Source organism: Coenobita brevimanus, unplaced genomic scaffold, assembly GCF_032717465.1.
Source record: "Coenobita brevimanus isolate Jiangsu-jjx unplaced genomic scaffold, ASM3271746v2 jjx.HiC_scaffold_2684, whole genome shotgun sequence".
NCBI lineage: Eukaryota > Metazoa > Arthropoda > Malacostraca > Decapoda > Coenobitidae > Coenobita > Coenobita brevimanus.
In genome coordinates this window covers 148,037-155,763 of record NW_027643636.1, presented here as the reverse complement: position 1 = coordinate 155,763, position 7,727 = coordinate 148,037, and positions in this window count along the sequence as shown.

Genomic DNA, 7,727 nt, shown 5'->3' with positions numbered 1-7,727 from the left:
CAAACTTGTTCATTTCTTAACGTGGTATTTAGTTCGATGTTAGAAGTAAGGCAGTTATTATCGGTGTTCAGTTAGTGAATGGTTCAGTTGTGATAGCGCTTACCTACCTACCTGCCGGTGTCGTACATGTAATTTTCTAAACGTGATGATGATTTAGTCTGGGAGTTTTAGCTGGATGTTACGGGATTTTTAGCTGAATATTATGGGATTTTTAACTGGATAATATGGGATTTTTAACTGGATATTTTGTGGCTGCGAATAGTTAATGTGTGGTTGGGTCAGGGATGCTTATACACCTCATTATGCCACGTGTATACATGTAGCTTTGCTTATACACTTCATTATGCCACGTGTATACATGTCAGCTTTGCTTATACACTTCATTATGCCACGTGTATACATGTAGCTTTGCTTATACACTTCATTATGCCACGTGTATACATGTCAGCTTTGCTTATACACATCATTATGCCACGTCTATACATGTCAGCTTTGCTTATACACTTCATTATGCCACGTATATACATGTCAGCTTTAACAGTATGTATATTTCTAGCATAGTTATCAGCAAAACACGTTTCATTGTTATTTAATAATTACGCCAGAAATTGCATTAACATTACTTTACTTTAACTTGGCCTAGATTTTCGTCCTTTTGCAGCTTATTTCACGTAGCTCAGTGATAGAAAAAGACAATGCTACGGCTCAGTATCCATTCCATAGCACTTCTTCATGACAAGCATCATATTGCAATGTTAATCTACTGTTACAAATCAACAACCAAGATGGGGATGTGATAATTTTAGGCCAGGTTAGAGTAAAAAGGGTATAGTATTAATTGTTAATGAGTACGATAAAGATGATGTAATAACTTGCGGGTACTCTGACCGACCAGGTGCTGAACTGGTCCTTTAAACCTACACAGTTACTGCCCCTCCCACACAGTTACTGCCCCTCCCACACAGTTACTGCCCCTCCCACACAGTTACTCCCCCTCCCACACAGTTACTCCCCTTCCCACACAGTTACTCCCCTTCCCACACAGTTACTGCCCCTCCCACACAGTTACTGCCCCTCCCACACAGTTACTCCCCTTCCCACACAGTTACTGCCCCTCCCACACAGTTACTGCCCCTCCCACACAGTTACTCCCCCTCCCACACAGTTACTCCCCCTCCCACACAGTTACTCCCCTTCCCACACAGTTACTGCCCCTCCCACACAGTTACTCCCCCTCCCACACAGTTACTCCCCCTCCCACACAGTTACTCCCCTTCCCACACAGTTACTGCCCCTCCCACACAGTTACTGCCCCTCCCACACAGTTACTGCCCCTCCCACACAGTTACTCCCCCTCCCACACAGTTACTCCCCTCCCACACAGTTACTCCCCTCCCACACAGTTACTGCCCCTCCCACACAGTTACTGCCCCTCCCACACAGTTACTGCCCCTCCCACACAGTTACTGCCCCTCCCACACAGTTACTCCCCTTCCCACACAGTTACTCCCCCTCCCACACAGTTACTCCCCCTCCCACACAGTTACTCCCCCTCCCACACAGTTACTGCCCCTCCCACACAGTTACTGCCCCTCCCACACAGTTACTGCCCCTCCCACACAGTTACTGCCCCTCCCACACAGTTACTCCCCCTCCCACACAGTTACTGTTACTACTTCCCTTTCTTCTTCCACATCACCTTCTCCTCCTTCCTCTCTACCTCTCAATTTTCCTTCTCCACCATCTCCCCATCCTCCTCCTCCTCCTTTGTTCTCTCTCTCTCTCTCTCTCTCTCTCTCTCTCTCTCTCTCGTAAACCACCCAGCGTGTAAGTGCCGGCGTAAGTACACGTTGAAGGGCTCATTCCTACTTACGGTAATGGAAGTTGCGTTCAGGAGTGGCTGTGTAAGTAGGATGTCATGTAAGTCATATTCCGTGTAAGTGTGTACGTGTGCGGCATGGCGGGAGGAAATGAAGGAGGACGGAAGGAAATATTATTGGAAGGAAGGAAGGAAGAAGAAAGAATGAAAGGGAGGGAGAAAGGAAGATGGGAAGAAAGGGAAGAAGAAAAGGAGGATGGAGGGAAGGAAGGAGGGTGGGTGGGTGGGCGGGGTGGTAGTATAGAAAGAAGGGAGGGTGGGTGGGTGGGCGGGGTGGTAGTATAGAAAGAAGGGAGGGTGGGTGAGTGGGCGGGGTGGTAGTATAGAAAGAAGGGTGGGTGGGTGGGTGGGCGGGGTGGTAGTATAGAAAGAAGGGAGGGTGGGTGGGTGGGCGGGGTGGTAGTATAGAAAGAAGGGAGGGAACATTACAGAAGAGGGAAGGAAAATACGAATTGAAGAAGAAGAGGAGCAAGAGAGTGTATGAAGGAACTAGAGGAAGAAAATAGAAGTAATTGAAAAGAAAGTTTAAAAATAAGTAAAAAGGAGGAAGAAGAGAAGAAAGAGGAGGAAGAAGAAACAATGAGGGAAGAATATAAAAAAAAAAAAGGAGAGGAAGAGAGAAAGTGAAGGAAGAGGCGCTAATATTTTGGCAGCTTCCTCGTGCATACCTCTCCTATTAATCTTCCTTCTCTCTTGCTAATCCTCTTACCTCCACTTCCTCCACCTCTCTCCTCCTTCCTTCCACCTCTTCCCCTCCCCTCCCTTCCCCACTTAATTCTCCTCCTCCACACTTTCTCCCTTCCTCTCTCTCCCTCCTTACCCATCCCGCTCATCCCCTATCCCTTCCTTTTTCCCCTCTCCAGCCTCCACTCCCTCCACACTTTACTATTATTATTATTATTATTATTATTATTATTATTATTGTTTTATCAGTAGTAGTAGGAGTAGTATCCCTCCTCCTCCTCCTCCTCCTCCTCCTCCTCCTCCTCCTCAGGGTGTGCTCAGTGTGAGGTCATTAGCCCAGCAGTAGCGTCTGTGCCTGATGTACAATTTGCCTTGGCATCTCAGCCTGTTTTCCTTCACACACTCCTGTCTTCCTTGTCTTGTACAGCCGCTCTTCTGTCTTCCTACCATCCTCCTCTTGTCTCTTTGTGTGGCCTTCTCTTCTTCCATTCTTTTTCCCTTGTCTCTTACAGTCCTACATGTTTTCCTTATATCCTACATCCTGTCCTGTTTTCCTGCCATCCTTCTTTCCTCCTGTTTTCTTGACCTTCTAGCCTCCTTCACCCTCATTCTTCTCCCTCTAAAACCCCAGGTATTATCCTGCTGTCTTCCCTTTTTTCTACACTCCCTTCTCCTTCCAGTCCTTGTACACTTTCCCCTCACCACTACATCCTTACCTCCATTCCTTGACACACTCCTCCTGCCAGTCATCTTTGCTCCTGTTTTCCTACCCTTCCTCCTCCTCTCCTTGAGTCTCTCCCTCATTTGCTTCTCGGTTCCTCTGCCCTTATCCTTTTCTTCTCCCTGGTCTCCACCCTTCCTCCCTACTGTCTTCCTTTTCTTCATCCATCATCCCTGTCTCTTGCTCTCTCCTTTCTTCCTTCTTCCTGTCTTAGCATCTTACTCTTTTCTTACCTTCCAGATCTCCAACACCCTCCATCTCCTATCCTCCTGGTTTCCTATACCTTCCTCCTCCTCCTCCAATATTTACTGTCAGTCCACAGCTGTATGTTTCGGTGTTACATAAATATTCAGAATGTAGTATAGGGTATGGGCAGAGGAATACGTGAAAGACTCCTGACTTGTGGTAAAGGGGATTGTAAGCAAAGAGGATCAGAAAAACCTCAGCCGATCCGACCTAAAGGCTATTGGACACCACGCCAGATATAGATTCCAATGCTGTGTGGGTGAGAAGCCTTAGTTCACTGTCGTCTATATTTTATTCCCACGACCAACATGTATTATTCAGTTTAGGAGAGACTTTCCCAACTCGATGACTTATATTTGGCCTTCCTGGACTCATTAACTCTGGTATGTTATTGCAACTAACGCTACACAGTTTTATCATCGTAGAGTCCATCACCGGAGCCTGAGAGCTACGTCGAGGCTAATAAAACCGTCTAACTTTTGCAGTGAAAAATGTAATCCCACATCCCGATTATATTACAGTAAACTGGAAGCTTATTATCCATCCATCAGTCCATGCATCCTTTCCTCTTGCTTTCTCATCCTTTCTTATTCCCAGCCTCTCAGTCCGCCTCTGTCTTTCCCTCCCTTCCCCCTTTCTTCCTTCTACCGGATCCTTTCTTCGCGTACCTCAGTTCTTCTCTTCCATTCCCTTCTTCTCCCTGTACTTCTTCCTCCCCCTTTTTGCCTCTCTCTTCTTTCTCCTTTTTCACTTCTCCCTTTCTCTCTTCCCTTTCCCTCTCTCTTTCACCTCTAAACTTCAGAAGGCAAGGTATTGACTTAGTGTCGGATTTCCCAAAGAGATGGAGGAAGAAACCAGGGAGAGAGAGAGAGAGAGAGAGAGAGAGAGGGAGGTTCAGTAAGATATCAGTGAATATTGCTGAGGGAAAAAAAATATATGTAATCTATGAAAAGACTAGATAAAAAATATACTGTAACATCCGAGGAAAATGCAATGCAGGCTGAATGAAGTAATGATTCTCTCTCTCTCTCTCTCTCTCTCTCTCTCTCTCTCTCTCTCTTTTCCTCTCTGTCGGGTAGTCATGATGACCTAACAATAAGCCGTCACACACTCTCTGTCACTTTCCTCGCCTACCTGCCTGCCTCACCTGCCTACCTCACTTGCCTACCTCACCTACCTGTCTCATCAACCAGCCTCATATGCTTTGCTCACCTACCTGCCTGCCTCACCTGATTTCAGTCTCTGATATTAATACCCCGTTGTCTGTGCGTTAGAAAGCGCTGTGTGTTGTTCACACACACACACACACACACACACACACACACACACACACACACACACACACATTCCTCCTGTTTTCTTGACCTTCTAGCCTCCTTCACCCTCATTCTTCTCCCTCTAAAACCCCAGGTATTATCCTGCTGTCTTCCCTTTTTTCTACACTCCCTTCTCCTTCCAGTCCTGGCAGTCATGGCAGTTTTGATTCAGTGACTCCCATTTGTCATGTAAGTCGTCAGATCTTCCTGTGTTGAGGTACTGATCCCAGTTCATTACTCTCCATCTGTTTTTTGAGAGAGAGAGAGAGAGAGAGAGAGAGAGAGAGAGAGAGAGAGAGAGAGAGAGAGAGAGAGAGAGAGAGAGAGAGAGAGAGAGAGAGAGAGAGAGAGAGAGAGAGAGAGGGTTTTGCTTTCATACTTTCGTCTTCCTATAAGCCTCCCCTGCCAATTAGAGGAGCTTAGGTGGGATGGGTTGTTTAATGTATTTGGTTTCGGATATAATTATGACTTTGGTCTTCTTTTGATGTGTTGAGAGAGAGAGAGAGAGAGAGAGAGAGAGAGAGAGAGAGAGAGAGAACGTGTATGTATGTATGTAGGTGTTAGTGTTCAGTATGTGTGTATGACCGAAATTAATATTGTCCATCGACTCGTTAATGCTTGTCTGTTCGTTCGTACTTATATTTTTCATATTAGCCCATCCTTCTTCATTTTGCATACATCCTTAATGCATCAATCTTTGTATTCATTCATTGATTTTATCACCCATCCCTGTATTCATTTAATCACTCAGTCTTTGCGGTAAAATTAATCAGATCCTCCTCTTTTCTCCTGCCTTTTTCTCCTCTCTCTTCGTCCCATTTCCCTCTCCCTGATTCTCTTCCGTTTCCTCCCCTCCTCTCCCTGCTTTCTCCACTCATTCCCCCTCCTATCCCTCCTCCTCCCCTCTCCCTGCTCATCCTTCCCTCTTCCTTCTCGCCTTTTTCCCATTGCTTTATTCCAAGTCTTTTTTTCTTGTTCCGGATCCGATTACAGCCATAAGCCCCTCCCCCAGCCACTGAGACGGCGTAGGAGGGGGAGGGGGAGGAAAGAGATAGGGGAGGAGAGAAGGAAAAGAGACGAGGAGGGGAGAATAATTTGTAAGAGTGAAAAGGAGAAAAGAATTGAAAGCTATTAGGGGTGAGGAAGATTTGAGGTGGGGAGAAAGGGAAGGGAGAGAGGAGGATAGGAAAGCTAGAATGTGAAAAGATAATGAGGAAGGAAGAGGAGAGAAGGGGAAAGAACTGGTTGGAGTTTTAAGGGGGGAAGAATTGAAAACTAGTAAGGAAGAGGAGGAGGTGGGGAGAAAAAGAGGAGGGAAGGGAGAGGAGTGGGAAGGAAGATGTGAGAAGCAAGAAGAGGAGAGGGGAGGAACAGGAAAGATCGAGAGAGAGGAGGAGAGAATGAGAAATACTTTGTGGGAGTAGAAAGGAAACAAAAATTGTTCTCCCGTATAATTGCACACGAATGTCTTGAGTAAGTTGCAGTGTAACAGAAATGAAGTTACTGTAAGGTGTGTGTGTGTGTGTGTGTGTGTGTGTGTGTGTGTGTGTGTGTGTGTGTGTGTGTGTGTGTGTGTGTGTGTGTGTGTGTGTGAACATAAGAAGAGAGGATAACTGCAGTAGGCCGGTTGGCCCATGCTAGGCAGCTCCTAGAAGAGTAACTGAACTACTAGAATGAGATAGGGATAGCAAAGAAGAAGGTGTGTGTGTGTGTGTGTGTGTGTGTGTGTGTGTGTGTGTGTAACAACTCCTTCAGTTGCAAATATTTTAACTTAATTTGCCATGTGAAACTGTGAATATCGTTATAATATTAAACACAAAATAAATTGCATTATACGTGATACAGTTACGCATCCAGCACACAGCATCATGATATACATTAAATAAATGTACACGACACATGAATATACCTGGTAGGGGGACAGGTGTACCCGATCCACACATGTGTATGGGTGTGTGTGTATCCTGGGTTTATCGACGAACCACACCTGTCACACATGGTCCAGTCTTCCACACAGGTGTCTCATGAACACGATATCAAGAACAAACTAGTGTACCATTTCCGCTGAACAAAATAATTAGGAGACAACAGATTATACTCGTATACAAATAAACGTGTTAATATCAGTAAACAGAGCACTGATTCCGGATGAAGTACACGGAAAGAAGAAAATAAAGGGTTGATTAGTGTATTTACCTGTGCGGAATAAAGGTGGGGGTGGGAGGGAGAGGGACAAAGAAGAGGAAGGATTGGGAGGACAATGGCGGTAATCTGTTTTGCTCCAAGTATTGTTCCTTCCAGCTCCTTGTGTCTCTGCTACCTCTCTCTCTCTCTCTCTCTCTCTCTCTCTCTCTCTCTCTCTCTCTCTCTCTCTCTCTCTCTCTCTCTCTCTCTCATCTTTACCTGTCTTTATTCGCGCTCAATTAATCCATCGTAGGTTTAAGTGTTTACATTCACCTTAAGTTTAAATCCCTCCCTCCCTCTCTCTCCCCCCTTCCCCTACCCACGCCTCCCCTCCCTCTTTCACTCTTTCTTATCATCTCTCCTCTTCTCCCTTCACAAATTTCCTACTCCCTTCCCTCCCACTTTCACTTCCTCCCCCTCCCTCCTTCCCATATCTCTCCCCTCCTCCTCTTTCTCACTCACTTATACACACAGATTATTCCCCTTCACAGGTATAATCCCTGCCTTAATCCCCGCCTGAATGTTGTTTAAATCTGGCAGATCGACAACATTAATCCCTTCTCATCATGGTGACCCGGTTCACCTGACCCGCCCTCCCTTGCCCCCACCTGCCCTTGTTATTTTTGACCTTTGTTATTTTTTACCTTTTTCACTTTATCCTTCCATTCTTTCCTCGTCCGCCCTTACATTCCTTTTA